Source organism: Miscanthus floridulus, chromosome 15, assembly GCF_019320115.1.
Source record: "Miscanthus floridulus cultivar M001 chromosome 15, ASM1932011v1, whole genome shotgun sequence".
NCBI lineage: Eukaryota > Viridiplantae > Streptophyta > Magnoliopsida > Poales > Poaceae > Miscanthus > Miscanthus floridulus.
In genome coordinates this window covers 19392651-19418248 of record NC_089594.1, presented here as the reverse complement: position 1 = coordinate 19418248, position 25598 = coordinate 19392651, and the positions used below count along the sequence as shown (strand labels likewise).

General features: G+C 42.3%; 1 non-coding gene and 1 pseudogene across 1 annotated transcript; both read right to left on the bottom strand.

The window, feature by feature from the left end:
* Window positions 1-1101: 1101 nt before the first annotated feature.
* LOC136507136 (uncharacterized) lies at window positions 1102-16499 on the bottom strand (annotated as a pseudogene).
* Window positions 16500-20137: 3638 nt separating this feature from the next.
* LOC136509776 (small nucleolar RNA R71) lies at window positions 20138-20245 on the bottom strand. The gene has a single exon (XR_010772515.1). It is a non-coding gene; the product is annotated as a small nucleolar RNA R71 (small nucleolar RNA).
* Window positions 20246-25598: the final 5353 nt, after the last annotated feature.

Genomic DNA, 25598 nt, shown 5'->3' with positions numbered 1-25598 from the left:
GAAGCTACGTACGTCTCGTTGGAGTCTCACTCCAAGTTGGCCGCCCGCCACGGTGCCGCCGTTGAGTTGGGTGATCGCGTCGCAGTTGTTGCGTTGTGTTCGGGATTTGTGATTTGGTGTCGAGATGAGAAGTCGCAATCTTAGAGTCGACGAACAAATCACGAACGCCAATCTGCTAGGCCGCCGTGGGCCTTAACGAGCCAACCAAGCCATATGCTGATACTGCTATGTACTGAGTGTATACTTGGGGTGGGGCCCGTGGGATTGAGGGCCAGGGCGGCCGCCCGCTTGCCCACCCTCAGGGCCGGCCGTGCGTGCCAGTGCCGGCCCAGTGGGCCTGTCCCATTTGGCCCAGTATAATAAGACGTCGAGGGCGATGACGAGCCGTGGCCATGGGGGAAAAATGCGTCAGCAAGGGTTCTGCATCTTGGGGTGAAGAGAGATGGTGCTGCTTGAGAGGTAGAAGAAGACCTCAGGAGAGAGAAACTTGCTCAGAATCGAGACTGAAGAAAGGCACATTTAGGCGGGCGTCCCCAACAAGGCCTTCTTCCTAGCTAGCTATTTGCCTACGTACAGGATCGAGAAGGTTCAAAAATCTGCTAGTTAGCGATGAGCTCGTCGCCTGTCTCGCTCAGTTTCTAATGGATCCCCTGTCTCTGCCTTGCATGACCCGCTTCCCTCTGTACCATGCGGGTGGCAATTTTTTTCTTTTTTATTTGCACCCAGCTAACGATTTCATATTGATCGTTGAGGACACCTTTATATTGTATTCGTTAAAGTGGTACCGTATACGTACAATACACTATACCTACAGCATGATAAAAGCCAATAGCGTGGAGTAGTGATGTCTCATGGGTGCATATATCCCGAGGAGGCACATACAGGCGGAAAAATTGCAATGTCTTGCAGCATCTACATGTTTTTTTTTTTGGCAACAAACGATTTTATTTCAACACCATCTTGCTGATAGTAACGTTACAGAGTTCAGGTGTACAGATTGCAATGCCTACATGAATGGGCATTGGTTTACATGATGGCTGTAGCAACAGGAAGACTCTAAATTTAAAATCTGTGAATCAGAGTCTGTGAGAGCCTGCCTAGCTAATGCATCTGCCGTAGTGTTGAGGCTCCTACTAATCTTAAAGATCTCTGATTGTCTACTGGTTGAGAGGTTGGAGAATAGCTGTGTAAAGCATTTGATTCTCCAGTCAGGTGGGTTGGTCTGATCTGCAGAATTAAGTAAGTGAACCAGTTGTTCACAGTCTGATAAAGAAGTTGACATTGTGTAGGTTCATGCAGTGAGTGGCAGTCGCTGCTAAGGCTAGCGCCGCAGCTTCGGCCATGAGCACTGTCAATTTCGCCTTGATGTAGATGGTCTGTGTCGGCTGCACCTGCATGTTAACAATGAAAACTCCAAGTCCAGCCTCTCTTGGCATCGTAGATAGTTGATCAGAAAGCGTGGATGCGTCAGCATAGCATCGAATGCCTTGGAGCAGTGCTGGGGTGTTGATCAAGTACCTGTTCGTCATCAGAGGTTGATTCCCTGTTAATAAGGCATTCATACCTGTTGGGCCGGTTTGTCTGGTGGCTGTGAGGCGACCCTGATTTGGTGAAGGCACCGTGTGGTTGATCGTCCCTTGGAAGGCTGTGTCAGTACCTGCAATGGGAGTGGCCATACCTTGCGGTAGATGGTTGTTGTGAACTTGTGATCAGCTTGCTGAGTGTGGTCAGGGCCAGTTGCAGGTAGCTGAGATCGTTGTTCCGCCAGCCAAGTAGTTTGGGCGGCTGTGGTGTTTGGTTCTGCAATCTGTGCTTGCTGTAGAGTGGTGATGTGCGCAGCAACCGCCTGATGAACCTGCCAAGGACTCCAGGTTTTTCTTTGGAAGCGATTATCATTTCTCGCCTTCCAGAGATACCACATAGTGATTAAGATCTTGTGGAACAAAGGGTCAGATGTTGAATTAGAAATAAAATCTTGAAGAGTTAATTGCACTCCATCATGTTCCTGTGGAAGGGTGTCAGTTCTGAGAGAAGGATCAGCAGAAAACCATACTGCTCGAGGTAGGTTGCAGTGGAAGAAGAGGTGAGCGTCATCTTCCACTGCACTACAAGAAGTACAATGTTTGTCAATGTGGGTGGAATACCTTGCAGCCTGGTCCGCAGTGGCGAGTGCTCGTCTTATAAGTCGCCAGGTGAAGGCCTTGATGAGAGGGGACAATTCCTTACTTTTCCAAGCTCTCTGCAGAATTTTGTTAGCTTGGGGCCGAATGCTTCTGGAACCTTGCTATGGAAGCTGGGCCAGGAGCTGAGAAGACAGGTGCCTGTAAATATTTTTAGTAGTGCATAGACCATTTTTGGAAGGCGTCCATCTCAGGATGTCCGGCTGTTCGCTAGGAACAGACTGGACATCGGTGATGACCTGAACAGCCTAGTTGTCAAAGTGTTAGAAATAAGTTGCATATTCCAGGAGCGAGTGTTAGACGCCCAAAGATCAGAAACTGTAGCCGGCAAGGGTGAGGTAGTGACAGGCACGAGAAGGTGGTCATGTATAGAGGTCCAAATCGGACACCACGGCGCGGACCAAATTGAGGTGTTACCTGCATGAATTTGGTAGACAGTGTTGGAGCAGAGGTCTTTTTTAACCTGTAAAATGGACGACCAAAAAATGTACCAAGGTCCACTGGTGTTAGCAGTCCAGAAGGAACTATTATGGTAGTACTTAGCCTTCAGAACAGATGTAAGAAAAGGGTTTTTGTTATTAGCAATGTTGTAAGCAGCATGAATGAGAAGGCTTCTGTTGACGGTATAGAGATCCCTGATACCCAGCCCACCATTTTCCTTAGGCTGACAAATATCCTCCTAGGATCGAAAAGCAATAGGAGAGGTAGGATTGTCATCCTAGACACCAGCCCACCAAAATCTTCTGATGATGGCATTGGTATTTTCGATAAAAGTCTTGGAAAAAAGACCGTGGACATGTAATAAAGCCGGATAGAAGCAAGGACAGACTGAATGTAGGTGAGCCTGCCGGCATGGTTGAGTTTGTTGGCTTTGACAGTGGTTAACTTAGCTCTGAATTTGTTGATTATAAACTCGGCTTTATTTCTGTCATTGTGGTTGAAGATAATTGGGTGGCTGAAGTGCATGGTGTTAGGAAGGAGGTCAGGGACAGAAAAAATATCCCTGATATGGGCTTTGATAGTATTGCTAACATTCTTACTGAAAAAGATAGATGACTTCTGAAGATTGGGGACCTGACCGGACAGATTGCAGAAGTCATGCAGAATATTGCGGATGTTGGTAGCCTCATGCACCGTGGCGGCACCACAAAGGATGAGATCATCGACAAAGAGAAGAGAGCGGATAGGAGGGCACCCAGGGCCAAGAGTAATTCCAGAAAGGTTGGAGTTGAGGAGGGCATTATGCAAACGGATAGAAAGCTCATTAATTGCGACCACAAAAAGGTAGGGCGAAAGGGAGCAGCCTCGGCGAATACCGCGCTGAGGAGAGAAAGTAGCTGTAGGCTCACCGTTGACAAGGATAGAGAAATTAGGAGTGGAGATTGAAAGGACCTTGGATGTCGCCTAGAGGGGGTTGAATAGACGTTTCTAAAAATTAACACCTTTAAATGCGGAAATGATTAGTAAAGGGAGTTTCCAAAATGGAAACTCCAAATAAAGAGTAATACCACCCCTCACAAGTTAGACACAGGGTATACAAGGTATAAAGAATATATATAGAAGCTACAACCCTGCAACACAAAGTTAGAACAGAGAATAAATATTTTCAGCACAGGTAGGAAATACCGGATATGTCCGGTATGAATACCGGACGTGTCCGGTATACACGATTTCTGCAGAGCAGCCCCAAACTTGCTCCTTTCGATTTGTATCTTCAAACCAAACTGCAGGTATCTACTGGAGATGACAATATACATAGAGAACCTGCACAAGAGCTAGAGCAACACAAATATCGAATGAAATGCGACTTGAGACACGATATTTGTTTTACCGAAGTTCGGACTCGTTCGGGTCACTCTAGCCGGAGTCTTTTCCAACTCCTTTTCCTCCTTCCACTAGTTGATTCCGAGGCGGCGGAATCGACCGTTACAAACTTTCCGAGGCACACCACAATCTCTCGGGTGCTCTCCGACGACGCCTAACCGTCTAGGACCGAAGAGTCCAAGAGTAAAAAATGTGAATCACGATATTGACAATATGCACAAGTGCTCAAGTGGTTGGATTGCTCTCTTTTTGAATTTCACTCAACCCACAATTGGATTTGGCAAATTTGATCAATCACTCACTAAAAGAGGGTTGAGAGAGTTAGCAAAGCTTAAAAACGTGGTAGAGGATCAGCAAAATCAGCATCCTCCAAAGGTGGAGGCTTAGGGGTATTTATAGCCCCCCTTGAAAAAACTAGCCGTTTTATAGCCGTTGCCTTACACTGCGCCAACGGTAACTGAGTTACAGTAACGTTGTGAGGCGTCAGAACTCCCGATGAATGCCGGAACTTCCGACCGTCGGAACTCCCGACCCACGTCGGAACTCCCGATCCTCAGCATATTTGAAAACTAAGTAACTGAGTTGAAGTTTGTGAGGTGTCGGAGCTCCCGACGCATGCGGAACATACGACCGTCGGAAACTCCCGACCCTCAAGGCATTTGAAAACTAGCAGTTGGCCTCTGGTCGTCCATACCGGACATGTCCGGTATGACCAGGACAATGAACCATCTAAGTCAATTAAGCGCAAGACGTCGGAACTCCCGACCATTGCCGAAACTCCTGACCGTCGGAACTCCCGACGAACCAACCCGAGATCAACAATATTACTATTGCTGGGCAAATACCGGACACGTCCGGTATCGTCCGGTATTGCCAGACCAGCAAAAACAGATTAGCTCTTTTGTCTCTCAAACACTCAAAACTCACATGGGTTGGCTTGAGCACTTATGAAACATTATCTATCAACATGATGCATCCCCCTTAATAGTACAGCATTCCTATTAACTCAAATTTAAAAGTACAACGAATTTAAACCTTTTGAGTTGATCTCTTTCAACCGAAGCCGTGTATTCCAATCTTCATCAAGTGAGGGTGCCAACATGTTGATATTGATCTTTTCACTTGAGCATAGCCATCTTGAGCACGTGACTTGATTCCATTCATCAAATTTGAATAATCCCAAATGTATCAAGTCACTTCCATCAAACACTCCAATAGTGATTTGATCCTCCACATTAACATGACCATCATAGCTTGATTAGTACCTCAACTAAATGCAAGTACTTCCTTCTTTACCCTAGCTAGGTTCTTCGGCCGCCAAGCCATCGCTTGCCCTTCACCCTTGCTTAGTACCTCGAAGCCTTTCCTTGCTATCTTCACTATCTCAAGCCATCAAGTCACATCTTGTGTTGAATCATTCATTCATTTGTATTGTTATCTTTTTCATTTCAATTTAGCAAACTTCAAATATGAGACCATTCCATATGCAATCCCTCATGTCTCATTAATTAATTCTTACGAGCTTGCTTTCACATAGTATATGGAAATCCCACAATAAATAAGCCTTTGTATGAATTACATTTGCATTGTTGTCTTTTGCTTGAACTAGATAGTTTATACAACAACACATCATTTTTGGCTTTCATTAAGTACCTATGAGATAACCTATTACCTATCCACACTTAGCAAACAGGTTAGACCTTTAATCACGTTGTCATTTAATCATCCAAAACCCACGAAAGGGCTAGATGCACTTTTCAATCTCCCCCTTTTTGGTGATTGATGACAACTTGATTAAAGCTTACAAAAGAATATAAACATTTAAGCTTTTGGGTTCAATGATTTATGAGAGGCTCCCCCTTAATATGTGCTTATGATTAGAATTCACAAAATAACCTCAAATGTCAATTGCACATACTAAAACATATAGGAGACTCCCCCTAAATCATTGCATCCGTGGGGTGCATGTGTGTGTGACATGGTAAAACCGTGATGCATATGACAAGATATATCACACAAGAATAAATATAAAGGCATCACATCAAATATTTTCATTCTAGCATGCATAGTCCTTATGAAAATAAATACAACACATGTATGTCACACATAGCACTCATTACACATTTTCTCAAGTCTATAAGCCACTAAAATAAATAAAGATCATGTCTCAAGAGATACATAGATAAAGCATAAGTGAGTCTCATCTCTCACATGATACAATCTATCTCGAACTCAAGATACATCAATGAAGCTCAAAAATTAAAAGGAAGCACAAGAAACTATAGCCTACAGTACATATCTTCAGGTACAAAGATAAGCAAATAAAACCAATATCCTAAAGTTTTAATCAGTCTCTCTCCCCCTTTGTCATCTATCACCATAAAGGTCCAACAATGATATACTAAGCACAAAGGGGCTACAAGCTATTTCTAAAGGCTGTGATCACTCATCATCATCTTCATCTCTACCAGCATCCTCATCATCTGAGTGTGTAGCACCGGCTGGACGAGAACCACTCGCACCAGACGGGTCATAGAAACTACCCGTGAGGTCACTCCACCAGTAAGAAGCATACTCGTCTGCAGCACTGGGACGTGGCTGAGAGTGAGTAGGCACCCGAGCCTGTAGTGGTAAAGTGTCAGGGTGCACTAGTGCCTACTGCTGCTGCTGCTCCTCAGTCTCAGGCTCTCTAGCTGCCTCATCTGATAGTGGAGATCTAGGAGGATCAATCTCAAGTCTAGAAGCAATCTGCTTTAGAGTCCAAGTGTCCTTCCTCCTAGCCTCCCTCTCCTTCTGCTGACAGGTCCGTATGTCCTTGCACATCCCAAAGATAGCACTGAACATCTTACGAATAGGAGAAGGAGGACTATGGCGACGTGAAGAAGAACGTGAAGGAGCATGTGGTAGAGGGGAAGCTCGTCCTGCTGCTGCACCACCTACAGGTGCATCTGCCTCTGGTGCTGCTGCTCCTCCTCCTGGTCTTGCTAGAGGTACCCCAACCTCAGGCAAGTCTGCAACAATCTTCATGGCCTTATGTACCTTGTCATACTCAAAGGTATGCCCTGTGACCTGCTCAATCATGTGCATGATGTAGGGAGCAAAACCACAACCCTTGAGGGGCCTCTCGCCAACGCTCCTGATCTCGCACCATATGAAATCAAAGACGCTGAAAGGCCATGCATCTAGGGCCATCCTATGGAGCAAGTTCTTGGAGTAATCTGCAATGTTGCCCTTGTCTCCACCCTTACAATCAATGGTCTTCCTGAACATCCTGTCCAGGTATCTATAGGTAGGGTGAAGACCTAGAACCTTCCCCACTGCTCCTCTCTCACCTCCTGGTGTATACATGTAGGCGAGCTGCTCTGGAGGCAACACCTGCTCTGTGTGGATCCTATCTTTCTGAAGATCATCATCTGAGAAGCCAAGTAGAGCTACAAAAGCATCATAATCAACACTGTACCACTGGCCCTCAAGCATCCAGTGCATACGCCTCTCATCCTCCTCAACATACAGGGTGGCATAGAACTGAGCTACCACCTCTGTGTTCCAGTCATGCTGGAACTCCATAATCTCATAAACCCCTATATGATCACAAATGGCAATAGTGTGATCAATGGAGGCCTTCTGCAAATCTCTGACGTACTGCCAATCAATCCACTGAGACCTGGCAATCACTAGGTTCCTAGTGAGGATCACACTGGTTAAAAGTCCATATGAAAGGCTATCTAAAATCGATGATCAAACTGAATCCTAGACAAGCCCCTTGGATGAATTCTCCTCTCATCTCTAGCTCTTCTGGTCATCCCTTTTCCTTGATAGTCAACTCTAGAAACATAAGAGGGTACACTAGGTGGATGTGGCTCAAGTAAACCATAGTGCATACCCTGACTTGGCTGGTGCTGAGCTGGAGGTACTGCCTGCTCCTCCTCAATCTCTTGCTCATCATCTGAGCTGCCACCATCTGAACCTCTGTCAGTGCTCTTCCTCTTTCTGGTACTGGGCTCCACCCTATACTCCTCTGTATCTATGTCAGAGGAAGAACTGTTGTCTCCCTCTTTGTACTGTGGAGCACCTCTAGTAGCCCTAGAGAGTCCCATGCTGCTCCCCTGCTCCTGCTGACTATATCTGGGATGCATTTCCTATCTTGCCTTCTTGTATTTCTCCAAAGCTAGATCATGCCTATGCTTGGACCTAGGCTCCTGTCTTACACTCATAGCCGCTGTCCTGTATCCAAAGATTTGCAAGAAATTTTAGATACATGCCCAAACGATAGCTTATTTTAGTTAAAATATAGAAATAAGAATAATTATCCTATGCTTTGTAATTACCGCAACCAAACTAGGTCAAAAGGTTCACAAAACATAATAGACAATTAAACTTAGTCCTAAGAATCAACCACTGAGAAGATTGAAATAAGGGAGCAAAATCTGCTCTGCTGTCCCATACCGGACACGTCCGGTATGAGCGGACAGCAACCCTAACCAGGGTCCTTGGCTCAATCTTCAACCAAAACAATCCAAACTCTGGGCATTGCTTCTAGACAAGTAATGTAGCATCTCTACGAAGGGTTTTCAAAATCATGCCCTAACCGCTTAGATCGGATGAGCTCCGGGATTAGGGTACCTTGAGAGAGTGAATGAAGATGCGATTGGAAATCCAAGTCCCGGAGCCTTCTATCTTGTTGCAAATCTCCTCCGATCCAATCTCCCTCTCTTCTTTTTCTCGGTGGAATCACCCGATCGCCAATTTCGGTGGAACAGCTGTGGCTGTGTTGGCTTGGAGGAGAGAAAAGAGAGATAGAGGACCAGGGTCGAAGGGGTACCGGCCGCTTTATAACCCCGCTCATACCGCATACCGGACACATTCGGTATTTGCGGGCTGGCTGTTCTTTTTCCAAATTTCATTCACTTAATTCCAATCCCCCTCTCTATCATTTCTTGATCCAAAAACATGTATATCCTTGATCCAAATAAGGTGTAAATACATTTCTTATCCAAATGCCATGAGTGTCAATTCTCTTTTCCAAATATTTGGCATATATAGATTTTGATTACTTGAGAGAGAGATATTGTGAGACATAGTAGATTGTGGACTTAAGAAAGCCATGTCATGTGTGATTAGCCAATCAAACAATCAAGGAGAGCTATAATCATCACATGACAAGGCTAGGTCACAAAGACCAAGATTCAAATAGTTTTTAAATTCACATCACCCACACATGCTAGTTATGGGTTTTGAAAAACATCTCTCCTATGTCACACAAATGCACATTCTAACTTATAAAGGGCCTTAGATGCACTTACAATTCATGTATGTAAAAACATACCTTTGCCTTGAGCCCACAAGAATACCACTAAGAAGATATATAGCATGATAGTCTTTATGTTGACCTTAATTGTCAAATAATCATGCTAGATTCTAAATCAATTTTCATCCAAAGGACTACAAAGAATGCTAGATAAATTTGTTAGTCCACAAAGATGCAAAATAGAAACTGAGCTCCCCCTAAATAAGTGCTTTAAGTAATTTGAATAACTTTCAACTAGCACTTTATTCTTTTAAGAATTTGGGAGTCAATTTTCTATTTTGAACCATAACCAAATAATTTGCCATATTTAAATTTAAGTTCAAGAGATGCTCACAATCCACTTAGATTTGGTAAACCACAAGCTTCTGAGTAAATTGAGGATATATGAAAATATGTGGATCAAAGACTCAGTTGCAATCCTATTAGTGTTCTGGTTCTTGCAATACCGGACACGTCCAGTAGTATACCAGACACGTCCGGAATACACAGAACAGAAAAACTTTCTTTCTGTCCCTGGCCATACCGGACACGTCCGATAGTAATATCGGACACGTCCGGTAGGTGCAGGACAGACATGGTTAATTCGCTGCTTGTGATTCCTCATTTAGCTCTAGTATTTATTGTACACCTGCATCTCAACAAATAAATTACTCTACTAGAGAGCTATTAAAAACACCACATCGTAAACATGATAAATTATCAAGTAAAACTAATTAGCCACTTTCAATTTTTTTTACAAAAATGCCTATTTGTGAGTTATTGAGCACAAAACAAACAAAGTGGCTATCCTATAACGGTTTAAGTACTTGTTACCAATGGTGAAGATGAACTAAATGATATATTCATTAAATTATCTTCGGGTCAACCATATAGGAGATTATGATGAGAATTGATTGATAGATTGAGTGAATATTTTCAATTTACTTGCTCAACCACCCCGAGTCCTTCATCTCATCACCAAGTACCTACATCATTAACCTAAGCACACTTTGGTACCCAACTCTTGTTGGGTCCTTTTGAGTTAGTCAACAAGTGCTTAGGCACCCAAATGGCTTTAGTACTAGTTTGTGGTGAACACATCACCTTGCTAGTGCTAACTCCATTTGTGGTCTTCATAAGCATATCATTATAAACAAATGTGTTCGACTTAGGAGCGTTACCATTTGGGTATTCATAGCTTAAATGCCCCTTTCTCTTACAAGCATAGCATGTGCGGCCTTTGTTTGCTCTCTGCTTGTTTTGCTTATATGGACATCTATCAACCTTGTGGCCCATCTCATTGCATCCATAGCATCTTCATGTTGCAACTTGGGCTTCCTTTCTTGCCTTTTGGTACATTGGGCATTTCTTGGTAGGATGCCCTAATTTCTTGCTCATGAGACAAGCGCTTTGTCCATCACTTTTCTTTTGGTTGGCCAACTTATTTGAGGCCTTTTATTCGGCCACTTCACATTGTCGGCCCAACTCTTATGTGGACACATAGCCCACTCATGTCCATACAATCCACAACCATAGCACATCCTTTTTCTATGTTTCTTGCTCTTGGTTGTGTTGGTCTTGCTTGAAATGTGATTCTTTTGTTGGGCTTTGGAGGAAGCAAGGTTTGAACCCTTCTCAAGCTTCTTCACCATGTTATCATGGTTATCATGAGAAGGTTGTGCTTTCTCCTTACCCTTCAACCGAATCACATCTTTCTTTGATCTTTGCACCTCTTCTTTGAGCTCTATGTTTTCTATGAGATTTAGCTCAATCGAAGATTGGCTTACTTGAGGAGCACACTCATTAGTACAAGAAATATTTAATTGAGATGGTGTACTAGTGATTGAATCTGTGAGAGGTTGAGAAAATTTTACCGATGTGACCACAACCTCATGGGCTACCTCAAGCATGATGCTTGATTCTACTACTTCCTCATGAGAGCACTTTAGATGAACAAAGTTTGCTTGTAGCACATTATACTTGCTTGATAGTTCATCTAGCCTTGCCTTGAGCTCCAAGTTTTCCTTCTCTAGTTGTGAAACACTAGAAGAGGAGTTAGTAACTAAAGCATGCTCAAATGACAATTTTTCATACCTTTCACTTAGAGCCTTTAGTTCTTCCATCTTGGAGATGAGAAACAATTCTTGCTTTTGAAGTGATTGCTCTTGCTTCTCAATCTCTTCAAGCTCATCATTCTTTTCAACTATCTTCATGATGATGAACTTGTCCTTGCAGTTGAGATGATCAAGGTTGTAGTTGTCTTCAACTTCAATATCACTCTTATCTTGATCATCCACTTGTGCTTTCTCCTTTTCTTGATCTTTCTTGTTACTCTTCTTCTTACTTTTCTTGGCCATGAGACACAAGTGATGAGTATCATGAGATACTGAGGTTGACTCATCACTTGATCGCCACCGGGCTTGGGCATTGTTGCAAATAGCTGCTTGCTGCTCTACTGCCTCGGCCATACCAGACACGTTCGGTAGGCATACCGGACACGTCCGGTATGTGTAGGCAGACAGCAGGTCATGCGCTGCTTGCACTTCTTGCTTCGGCTCGGTGCTCTTGAGGTCTTGTGAGGCTTCTTCGCTGTATGAAGACATAATGGACACACTTTCCATTAACTCGATCTCAAGTGCATCATCACATTTGGATTTTCCATATAAATAAAAAAGTCTAGTCCAAATGAGATGAGCACTCTCCGGAGGTGGTTGTCCATTGAAGATTGCCTCATCTTGAACCTCTGCACTCAATGTACTCAACATGACATTAATAGCTTGAGCATTGAGTTGCACGCATATCTCTTCCTCTTTTGACAAATTTTTGTAGTTGCTCCAATCAACTATAGGAAGAGGTATGCTTGCATCCACAATATGCTCAACAAGAGGACTAATATCCCTAAAAGCATTGAGTACATGAATTGACCAAGGTAGAAAGTTTGAACCATTATTTTGAAGAAGCACTAGCTCCAGCTCGATAGACGTCGACATCCTTTTCTCACGGCGGTGAAGCTTTAGGTGAGAACCTTGCTCTGATAAGAATTGAAAGGACCTAGGATGCCTCCTAGAGGGGGGTGAATAGGCGTTTCTGAAAATTAACACCTTTAAATGCGGAAATGATTAGTAAAGGGAGTTTCCAAAATGGAAACTCCAAATAAAGAGTAATACCTCCCCTCACAAGTTAGACACAGGGTATACAAGGTATAAAGAATATATATAGAAGCTACAACCCTGCAACACAAAGTTAGAACAGAGAATAAATATTTTCAGCACAGGTAGGAAATACCGGACGTGTCCGGTATGAATACCAGACGTGTCCGGTATACACAATTTCTGCAGAGCATCCCCAAACTTGCTCCTTTTGATTTCTATCTCCAAACCAAACTGCAGGTATCTACTGGAGATGACAATATACATAGAGAACCTGCACAAGAGCTAGAGCAACACAAATATCGAATGAAATGCGAATTGAGACACGATATTTGTTTTACCGAAGTTCGGACTCGTTCGAGTCCTACTCTCCGTTGAGGGGGCTGCGGGTGACCTAGCGAAGGTCAACCCTAGAGGATACCACAAAGGTCACTCTAGCCGGAGTCTTTTCCAACTCCCTTTCCTCCTTCCACTAGTTGATTCCGAGGTGGCGGAATCGACCGTTACAAACTTTCCGAGGCACACCACAATCTCTCGGGTGCTCTCCGGCGACGCCTAACCGTCTAGGACCGAAGAGTCCAAGAGTAACAAATGTGAATCACGAGATTGCTCTCTTTTTGAATTTCACTCAACCCACAATTGGATTTGGCAAATTTGATCAATCACTCACTAAGAGAGGGTTGGGAGAGTTAGCAAAGCTTAAAAACATGCTAGAGGATCAGCAGAATCAGCAGCCTCCAAAGGTGGAGGCTTGGGGGTATTTATAGCCCCCTTGGAAAAACTAGCCGTTTTATAGCCGTTGCCACCGGACACGTCCGGTATGACTTACACTGCGCCAACGGTAACTGAGTTACAGTAACGTTGTGACGCATCGGAACTCCCGATGAATGCCGGAACTTTCGACCATCGGAACTCCCGACCCACGTCGGAACTCCCGATCCTCAGCATATTTGAAAACTAAGTAACTGAGTTGAAGTTTGTGAGGTGTCGGAGCTCCCGACGCATGCTGGAACATCCGATCGTCGGAACTCCCGACTCACGTCGGAACTCTCAACCCTCAAGGCATTTGAAAACTAGCCGTTGGCCTCTAGTCGTCCATACCGGACACATCCGGTATGACCAGGACTGTGAACCATCTAAGTCAGTTAAGCGCGAGACATCGAAACTCCCGACCATTGCCGAAACTCCTGATCGTCGGAACTTCCGAATCACGTCGGAACTCCTGACAAACCAACCCGAGATCAATAATATTACTATTGCTGGGCAAATACCGGACACATCCGGTATCATCCGGTATTGCCAGATCAGCAAAAACAGATTAGCTCTTTTGTCTCTCAAACACTCAAAACTCACATGGGTTGGCTTGAGCACTTATGAAACATTATCTATCAACATGATGCATCCCTCTTAATAGTACGATATTCCTATTAACTCAAATTTAAAAGTATAACGAATTTAAACCTTTTGAGTTGATCTCTTTCAACCGAAGCCGTGTATTCCAATCTTCATCAAGTGAGGGTGCCAACATGTTGATATTGATCTTTTCACTTGAGCATAGCCATCTTGAGCACGTGACTTGATTCCATTCATCAAATTTGAATAATCCCAAATGTATCAAGTCACTTCCATCAAACACTCCAATAGTGATTTGATTCTCCACATTAACATGACCATCATAGCTTGATTAGTACCTCAACTAAATGCAAGTACTTCCTTCTTCACCCTAGCTAGGTTCTTCGGCCGCCAAGCCGTCGCTTGCCCTTCACCCTTGCTTAGTACCTCAAAGCCTTTCCTTGCTATCTTCACCATCTCAAGCCATCAAGTCACATCTTGTGTTGAATCATCCATTCATTTGTATTGTTATCTTTTTCATTTCAATTTAGCAAGCTTCAAATATGAGACCATTCCATATGCAATCCCTCATGTCTCATTAATTAATTCTTACGAGCTTGCTTTCACATAGTATATGGAAATCCCACAATAAATAAGCCTTTGTATGAATTACATTTGCATTGTTGTCTTGTGTTTGAACTAGATAGTTTATACAAGAACACATCATTTTTGGCTTTCATTAAGTACCTGTGAGACAACCTATTACCTGTCCACACTTAGCAAACAGGTTAGGCCTTTAATCACGTTGTCATTTAATCATCCAAAACCCACTAAAGGGCTAAATGCACTTTCAGAGAAGCAGGCCCAAATTAGACGAATGAAATTGGATTGTAACCCCAGACGGTTGAGGGCAGCAGCAATGAAGTCCCGATCAAGGAGATCAAATGCTTTGGCAATGTCAAGCTTGAGGAGGAAAGCCTACTAGTTCCAAGTCTTAAGAGTGAAAGAGTGGATGATTTCCTGGGTAATGACAATGTTGGAAGAAATGTGCCTATTCTTGATGAAAGCAGCTTGGGAATGATCAATGTAGTTGGGAAGGTGAGGCTTTAGTCTATCAGCCAGAGATTTAGCTATAACCTTATAAATAACATTACAAAGACTAATAGGTCTGAAGTCTTGCGGCAAAACAGGTTGCATTTTCTTAGGGATGAGGACAATAAAAGTTTGATTCAACTCTGGTTGAAGAAATGCTGAGGTATAGAAGTCACGTACCAGGGTGTGGACGTCCTGAGATATCCAAGTCCAAGCCGACTTGTAGAATGCCGCATTGAGGCCGTCAGGTCCTGAAGAGGCATTGCTGCGCATATTTTTTATAATGGTGTGTAACTCCTGTACGTCTGGGATTGAATTGGTGTAGTTGTCGTCGTGAGCATGTGGATCTGTGAAGCCTGCATGGGTATGGTTAGCAACAGAGGCATTAATAGAATTAGTAATATAGCTCTGATGGCCTCTAGGAGCTTGGGAGCTGAAGATGTTACGTAAATAAGCTGTGAGAGTGTCAGCTAATTGGTCAGGTGTAGTGGAGTGGGAGCCATCAGGGTTCAGCAGGTAAGAGATCCTATTTTTTCTATTTGTTTTGGTGATAGAAAGATGGAAGAAGGTGGTGTTGCGGTCTCCTTGAGTAGCCCAATTTTTCTTGGCTCGCTGTAGGTGAAATTCTTCATCTTTAAGTAGGATCTGGTGGTGCTATTGAGTCAGGTGGTTTTGGAGATCAAAGTCTTGATGTTGAGGGGGTTTTGACTGCTCCTGCAAAAATTGATCTTCAACAGCTGCAAGCTGGTCGGCCAGTTTTGGTTTGGTTTTACGCCATTTGCGCAAATCCGAAGCCAAATACTTGGTTTTGTGGATGAAGGGTCTTGAAGCCGAACGGCTCTAGCTCTGCTGAGCCACCATTTGATAATCCTGCTCCCTGATCCACCAATTCTCAAATCGAAAATGTTTGTTAGTGCACCTTCTCGCAGAATTAAGAATAGTGAGGATTGGAGCATGGTCGCTGCGAAGCATGGGGAGATGGTAGACGGTCGTCGCAGGGTGAGCCATACACCATTCTGCATTGGCAAGACATCGATCAAGGCGTTGAAACGTCGGCGTTGTGGTGAATCTCTTGTTGGTCCAAGTGTAAGCTGGTCCGCTGTACCCCAAATCAATAAAACCACACTGCTTCACATGATCATAAAAAGCATTAATACGACGTGCATCAGGTCTACCAGGACCTAATTTTTCATTGACATACATGATATCGTTCACATCTCCCATACATAATATAGGCAAGTTGCTATTATTTTCAACAAAATTAAGCACTTGATTCCATATGGCATTGGTAGCTCGGTGATGAGGGTCACCGTAGATGCAAACTAGACCAAACTGTTGTGAACTAAGAGTGTTTGTACACAAAGCGAAGATATAATGGTGGGAGTGATCTACTACTGTAAAATTAACTTCATTATTCCAGATAAGCCAAAGGCCACTGGATTGGCCTTGAGATGGAACTACAAATGCATCAAAGGAACTAAAACGATTTATAAGCGCAGTTCGTTTGATGGAAGAGTTTCTAGTTTCTGAAATGAAGCATACCTACGCATTAGTCGAGCTGATTAGGCGGGCTAGGTGTGTCGTCTTGGAACTGTGAAGGCTCCCGCCTGAGCCTCGGCAGTTCCATGCGAGCATACATGTTGAGCGAGCGTCCCACCCATGTGCTGCGTCCCACCCCTCCTCTCTTCTCGTGCATCAAATACAGTCGAACAACAATCTTTTGGCTTGTTCGCTGGTCTGGACGGGTTCAGCCAGCCGGCTTCCCCCTCACGTGTTACTGTTCATCAAACCAGCCGAACAATGTTTTTCGCTCACAACAAACCAGCCGGAAACAGTTTTTTTCAGCCAAGTTTCAGACCAACGAACGGAGCCTTTGTATTGTTGAGAAAAAAACGTCCTGTCCTGTCATACTCTTTCTCATATTTATTGGCTTGGCTCCTGCACCCCATACTCTCTCTCTCTCATATAATTTGCTCCTTTTTTTGAAATAATATTATTTTAATAAATAATTGCAGTTCTAAATGTTATTTTTATAAAATTGTAAAACTAGTACCTATCGCTAGTGGGAGGCCGACATCCTAATTCCTACATGGCAAGCGAAAAAATTGAAGTATGGTCTAGTCGGTGATCAGTAAGCCAACTGAACACTAGTCAGCAATTCAGCAGCCAAAAGGGGCAGTCGGCCCACCCAGTGTCGATAGGCCTATCAGTCTTGGGGTGGCCGATTGGACTACTGGCTAGCATTTCCAAATGCACCATTTATTTTTATGTTTTATTTTTGTGTGATCTCAAATAAAATACCTAAACACCTTAAGAAATATTGTAATTTTTTATGTAGATGCTAAGAATCAAACACAACCAATTTTGCTTGGGTCTAGCATCATTGCTTTTATAGTTTTCAAATTAAAATTCTTTCCGTAATGTTATATTTGAGTTTTTGCGTAAGTTGTTTATAGCCCTGAAATGGTCTCCACAAATTTGAAAAAAAATCCTCTAAATTAGTGGATCAGAAAGTAGTACTTTGTCATATTCTATATATAATCCAAAGTTTCTTAATAAAGCACATGTTCAATTATATGCATACTCGCTCACATGAATATTTAATTTCAAAGTAGGCCATGTTCTATTGCTACGATAAGGTCACATGCAAACATGAATACTGCATTTTTCACACCACTAATTAATTAGAAGTAGTATTTGACTGTGAACTGAGGCAGCTCAGTTGGTTAGGTTCATTATGGTGGAACCTATTCATCTGGGTTAAGTTCTAGACTTGGCACGGATACTCGTATTTTCCTAAATTTATTTTAGGATTTAACGGCATTATGATTTCAGTGGTAGACCCTAGATTTATTCCAGGATTTAACGACGGTGCTCATAGGGAGTAGCGTTTGCGTGCATGTTGTGTTGCGGTTTCAGTTGTAGGTGTTGGATTTATTCCAGTGTCACTTGATACTCTCTCCGTAAAAAATGCAACTATGAGTTACGTACAAATTACAATTTAATGATACTTATTTTGGTCTTATTCGTTTTGCTGAAATTTGACTTATGCTGATGTTTATGCTGATTTGTTGTGAGAGCAAAACACTGTTCGTTCGCTGAAAAGTATTGCTAAAGTAGTATAATTTTATATAATTTTAGTTAAACTTCAAATTGTTTGATTTTTCAAAAAGCGCAATTGTATTTTTTTTGTTGGACGACGGGAGTAGACATGAACAATAAGGAATGTAGGTGTTGACAGTAGTTATCATTCATCATAAACAATCAACTTAACTTGATTAAATACATAAAAGGGATCACCAACATAGATTTAGGGGTTTAAACTGATAATTTTCATAAGTTTTGGTGAATCTGTGTTTTCAGCAGGGCATATCTAGAAAATCGTCAAGTAGGATCAAATCATCAATTAAAATCACGCTTATCCGCTGCGAAATCAACTCCAAAAGGTTTCAGAAGACTCGAGAGGACTCCACACCGAAGCGGGGGCCAAGCCACTGCCAGGTGGGGCCGGTTGTCCCCACCTAGAGGCCACTCGGCCCCTGGGGGACCCACCTATCGGCCTCCTTCATATTCGGTTTCCCACTGCCTCCTAGGATGCATCTACGTCGTCCTTTAAGTCGGTTTAATTCAAGGGCTCACGTTGGACGCTCCGACCTATATAACCAGCCCCTGTCCCCCCTAGGGCATGCTGCCATAAGTCAAGATTAGACCAGAAATTATGGTTTCTTAAGAGAAGAGAATGGAGCTCTAATTCTTCAAGTTTCTAGTATAGGCTAGCTAGCAAGGTTCAAGTAGAGTTGGGCTATCACTCAGGATTCCAGATCTGCCGTCTAGAGACTGGTATAGCCATTGTATCTCTTTATTTATGACTTTGTGCTACTTCAATATTACATTGCTATTTATTATGTTTCTAGTTTGCTCTAGTAATATGTTTGATATAGTTATGATTGATGATGAATATATGCATATGTTCGCAAAGCTCTTAGCTCAGTTCTCGAGAGAGTTAAGTGGTCGACATTATGTAAGCATGGTGCTTAGATATTGTTTGCCTGTGGATGCATTATGCACTCTGGGTCATGAAGTAGATCGCGGATGTGACACTCCCGTTGAGTCCTTTGTAGTCCACTTCCCGTTTGTAGAGCACGTAGAACGTGATTATGAAGGAAGACAAGCTCTGTTCTTAATCTTCCTTAGTAATGTTCCTTATGCATAGATCCAAAGTTAGTTATACTATAGATGAGAGTGTATATACTTGGGTGTACAAAAGACTTAGTATATAAGTAATGACTTAGGAATCTTTTGCTCTTAATGAATCTCCTGCTTAGCCTTACTATATTTTATGAGTATCTATTTCTATCTCTAGAACACCATTATTACCTTACACTTATCATTTATTTATCACTTGACTTACCCCTGCCATATCATGACAGTGGTTTTATCATAAGTATACTTATTTGTCAATATCTCTATGCCAACACAACCCCATAGCTCCTCCCTGTGGATAAAATATAAATAACGATACTCGGTATACTCATGGGTGAAATGCAACAATGGTATATTATTTGTGCGCTTGCGGATACCTTATATATATATAGTTTACAAGTGTTCTCATAATTACCAACAACACATTTCTAGCATCATGCTAGGGATGACAACTTAGTTAAGAGTGATGCTAAGAAATGTCAACAAGCATTTCTGGCGCCGTTACCGGGGAGGGGCACATGGCTAAGAGAATTGACCAAATAAATACTTATTGATAAAATCATTACATTTGCTTTAGCAGGCTTACCCTTGTTTGTCTTTGTTCATATCTTATATAGGGTATTGCAGGATTGGTTGTGATTCAACAATTTCTATCAATCAGAATCAATCGAATAAAGAGGAAGCTCAACGCCAGTTTCTGAAGCTATAGCTGACAAGACTCTGCGTGAGTTCTCTGCTCCAAGCACCGAGAACATGCGCACTGGACCAACACTCAAAACCAATAATCTTGACTTTGAGCTCAAGCCAAGCCTCATTAACATGGTGCAAGCTACCCCATTCAACGAAAAGGCACACGAAGATGCTAGTGCTCATCTTTAGAATTTTCTAGAGATAAGTAGCACGATTGTCATCAAGGACGTTGCTCAAGACATCATACTACTCAGCCTCTTTCCATTCTCACTTGTGGGAAGAGCGAAGCAGTGGTTCTACATCAACAAAGATCACATCAATACATGGGCAAAGTGTTCAAAGGCCTTCCTAGAAAAGTTTTTCCCTGTAGGCAAGACCAATGCCTCTAGAGGAAAGATTTCAAACTTCTAACAACAGAAAGGAGAGACCATTCTAAAAGCATGGGAATGGTTTCAAGAATATGTTTTAGATTGCCCTCATCATGGAATGGAAGATTGGTTGCTCATGCAAAGTTTCTATCATGGATTAAATCAAAAAGCCCATGAACAACTCGATGCCACTGCTGGAGGATTATTTATGTCACTCACCCTTGGAAAAGCTGAGACTCTTATGGAAAAGATAGCCTCTAATCAAGGCTGGTTATCATGCAATATTTAATCATGCAACAAGAGCGAAGAAGTACCAGAAGAGGTGTGTGCACTGTCAACCAAGATGGACGCACTGTTGAATTGGCTCGAACAGCGAGACAATTACAAGAAAGATCGTCAAGCCATTCAAGATGGTTTCAATGCTCAAAATATATGTGAGGAATATTTGGGGGTTGAATTCCCTGAATATCAAGAGGATGCAAACATCGGCAGCAACAATTTAGGTTCACAACAACAGAGACAAGGATGGAATCATCAACGACGGTCAACTTACCAAGGTAAGTACCCAGGTAATTATTATAATTCTTCCAATCCAAAACAACCATCCTTAAGAGACTTAATCTTATAACAAGCTAGGATTAATGAGAGTATTTCTAAAAAGCTTGCTTTTAATGATAAGGTCCTAGAAAATATAAATACTAAAATGGATAGTTTTTCTTCTGCCATACAATACCAACTTAGCTATAATAAAAAGATAGAATCTCAATTAGCCCAATTGGCCTCTGCTCTGCCTTTTGCCACTAACCTTGAGAAGGTAAACGCCATAACCACAAGAGGTGGCAAATCTACTCATGATCCGCCATATCCAACAAGGACATGTAAGACACCAGTGGAAGTATAGGAAGAGGAGAAGGAGAACGACAAAGAAGTTGGGCCACCAGAGCTAGAGTTACAACAAGATTTTCATGACACAACCCTCCTAACGTTTCCACGCAGATATCAAAAAGCCAAAATGGATGAGCAGTTTGGTAAGTTTGTAGAGGTAATTCAAAAGTTATATATCAATATTCCGTTGCTAGATGCCATACAGGTGCCTACCTACGCGAAGTATCTCTGAGACATCCTCATCAACAAAAGACCACTGCCCTGCACTAAGGTAATTAAGTTAATGGAGGAGTGTAGTTCAGCCATCCTAAACTCTTCACTAGTCAAAATGAAGGATCCAGGATGCCCCACTATCGATTGTTCGATCGGGAGCCAGAACTTTAAGAATGCGTTATGCGATCTTGGAGCAAGTGTCAGTGTCATGCCCAAGAAGGTTTTCGATAAGCTCAACTATTCAACACTCACACCAACATCGATGTGCTTACAACTAGCCGACCAATCGGTCCGCTACCCTACAGAAATCGCTGAGAATATTCTGGTAAAAATATGAAACTTTTTTGTTCCTATAGATTTTGTGGTACTTGACATGCAGGAGGACATGAAGACACCAATCATTCTTCGGAGACCCTTCCTGAGCACTACAAATGCGCATATTGATGTCGGAGCTGGAGAGATCAAATTCCATATTAACGGAAAGGAAGAGCGGTTCGCTTTCAAGTCAAGACCGGAACAATGCTCCAATTTGGAGTGGCATGAGAAGCAAGTATCAAGGTCTCCATTTCCAGGACCGAAGGATACACCTGAAGAATGAACTTGAATGGAGAAGTCTAGTTCGGTGGACTCAAAATTCTAAACCCTCGCCGGGAGGTAACTCAGTAGTTATCCATATTTACTTTTTGCATGATATTTTTACTTCGGCATATTTACTTCTTAAAACTTGCATTAGAAAAATGAAATAAACAATTCTCATCACGGCATACGAAAAATTCTAGTCCCATGTAAATAATTTTTATGGAGCGTAAGAACCCCGTAAGAAATATTTACTATGGAGGTGCAACAATAAAAAATACCATCATTCATCTTCTCATATTTCATAGTTTCACAAAAGTAATTTTGCATTGCATTTTTATACATGTATACGATAGAAATACAGGCACTAGGACCCACAGAAACTTGGGACCCACCATGATCACCTCCACAACCACCACCTATCACTTCCATCACCTCCATATCTCTACTTTCACCTTCTTATCCTCTACTATCAATCTCCATCGGCCATATCTACCAAAAGAGCACCGACGGGCACCAACATTTGGTTAAGCACGAAGCAAAGAGGGATCAGGAAAATGGAGAGGCCATTTAGCCATGAGGTGGGGCTGGCCGGCCCCACCACTAGGCCAGCTGGCCTGCTGCTTCCCCCTCTATAAATCCCACTCCTTCCTTGCTGCTCTCGGTCTCCAACACAACAAATGGCAACCACCTGAGTTTGAAATTCCAGAAGCAAAATTCATAGTTGAATTTCCATTGGTAGAAGTAGTGTTGAAGAAAGAAAGAGTGTGGGAAAGATTGAGTGTGAAAGTAGTGTGAAAATCTTGGGAGAAAATTGGAGAGGTGCTGCTGAAATTTAAGCAAGAAAAATAGAGTTTAAGAGTGGTAGTGCTGTCCAAATCAAGAAAGGAAACTAAAAAGAATTAGGGAGGAAGACATGCCAAAATCTTGATTAGAATATTCACTAGGCAATCTCAGACGACTAACCTCTGGACAATTAACTTTTGGACGGCTAACCACTAATATTTTTTTCCTAATCCCGTTCCACGAGTTGTGTTGTTTTTGTCTATTTTGCAGGAAAATGAGCAAGATCGTCGGCAAGCTCAAGCGGACGATATTGTTCCATTTAACAAGAAGTTCTTCGTCCCGAGCAAGCACCAACATGGAGGTTGATCCTCCGTCTCCCACTATTGGAGCACCGTCCCGATTAGCCCCCGTGGAGAGGAACGTTCTTCTACAAGAAAAGCAGCTCAAGCTCTGGGATTATAGGGAGAAGAACATCTACAAGAAGCTGAAGGACCAGGATTTCGTCCTCACCCCTGCCTTCGATCCAGCCCTACTTCAGTCCATAGGTATGGATTTCGAATTTGAACTTATTTTCAAGGCTATATGATGGGAGGATGAATGGGAAATAGATGAGTCAGGGTGCAAGCTTTTGACTATTGAATTTTTATGCACTTTACAAACCACTGACTCGGAAGTCTCATTTAGGTTCTTTGGGAAATAATTTTCTTTTCCCTGGAAGAACTTTAGTGAGCTTCTAGGATTCCCTGCTTAGTGCATAATTGATGTAGACTCAGCTATACAAGACTTTGATAGGAATAAGTTTTGGAGGGAGATATCGAAAGAAATTGTTTGCTACCGCCCTCGCACCAATGTCTTTCACCAACCTACTTTGCGGTTCATGCACAAATGGCTAGGATTTTATCTTTTTCCTAGAAATGATTTCTGCACAGTAAGAAATGATGAACTTAAACTGCTCTATGCTATGGTTGAAAGAAAGAATGTTTCACCTGTAAAATTCATGATGACACAATGGGCAGAAATTCCTGGACTTAAGGGAGATTTTGGGTGCACTTCTTTGGTCACTTGCATAGCTAGAAATTTGGGTTTACTAGCAAATGCTTCTATTACATACATTGGCAGTCCTCGATGGATTATTTATTATGGCTATTTTAATCATGCACACATGTTAACAAAGGGCAAGGATGCGAAAATAGTCATGATGTATATGGACTACATAAATGAATTTCCGTTACCAGACCAGAACCTCGGTCTATATGTGGTAGATTCATTTGTCTTTGATTTGTAGAAAATAGAGCAAGCACCTCGCAGGAGTGCCTCTGCAAGGATCACTCATAACCCGCAGCCTCGGTACCGTAGAGACGACCCCATTCTAGAAGGCCCTGCCTTCACTGGCTACACAGGATTTGATCAAGCAGGACCTTCCTAGGTGCACCATCCTATACATGCAGGCTAGGACCAGACGTGATCTTCCCGTATGCACCAACCTGAGCATGTTGGGTGGGAGCAGCCTTCTTCGCATCATTCAGAGAGTTCCTGGAAATAGGGCCCAAGTGGGTAATGGCAGGACAACAATTTTGACTACTACCAGCAGCAGTCTTATGAGGAGGTCTCTAGTGGCCACCAAGGAGGATGCATGTCCTTCTCTACCCGTGGCTACCACGAGCATCCCACAGGTTATCATGAGCAGTAGATGGAGTACGCTCGTTTTGATACCAGGCTCACCACCATCGAGGAGAACCAACAGGAGATCCAGAACACTCTTCACCAACATTCCTAGTGGCAAGAAGAAGCAGGACAACACCTCGTCGCCATCTAGCAACAACAGCAATAGGAGAACGACAACTGGAACTACTTATTTGGCCATCTCCACATTCACCACCCGCCTCGCTGAAGGATCATAGCAACATCCAGCTTGGGGGAGGAACCCCCATTTACCTAACGTAAGTTTTCTTTCTAGTATTTTATTATTTTCTTTAGTTTATTTAATTTTTGAATTTGTATTATATTAAAAAATGCAAAACTAAGAAAATAAAATTTTGCCTTTGTTTTATATATATATATTACTATGGTATGATCTAAAAAATGATGGAAACCAAATAAAAAGAGTGTGTATATAGTTTGCTTAACGTGTGCTTTAGTTTGTTTTTAAGAGTCAATAAATAAATAGAACTTGAAGATGATCTCACATGATGGAAATGATGAATAGTTGCTCTATTATAATTCCTTTCAAGTACCTAGTTTTCAACCTTAAATTCTACCGAGTTTTGGATGAGATTGATTTGACATGAGAATTTGCTCTGAATTTGAAACTCGTGGGTAGCAAATGCTTGATCTAAGTCTAGGTAATTGACGGATATGATATAAAAAGGTCTGAGCTGCTATTTATCTTGTTCTTAGTGATACTAAATTCTGGAGATTTCTTTTGAAAAAAATCACATGATTAGATCATGTATGACAAAGCTTGAATTCCTACCAGAGCCAAACATTTTTATCTAGGCTAGGAAAAACTCACTTATATGCTACTTGTTTTGCATTGAGTTTAATCAAGCTTTGTCGATGCCTTATGAGAGGTTTGTCATACTCTTAAAGTCAAAATCATGTACACACCACCCATATATGCACTACTCCTACACTGGGGGTAGGCGCAAAAACATGCATTCCATCTAGATCCACCCAAAAATGTTTTACTCCTACACTGGGAGAAAACAACAAAAATATGCTTCATAGGTTTCCACCAAATAAATGCTCCAAGTTCTTGTTGCTATCTCTCAAGAGTTTGCTGCAGAAAAGAGGCATGGGCTATGTAAAAGTTATTAATAAAAAAGAGAAAAAGAAAGAAAAATATATAATAAATGGATAAGTGTTCGAACTATCAAAAAAATGGGTACTTAGATGCCCCCCTAAAAAAAGGGAGATGAATAAGATAGGCCATGTTTTCTTGCAATTGTTTCCAAGTTTAAAATGAGAGATATGTTTTTAAGAAGCATAGTAGAATCAGGCTAGCCACCATATA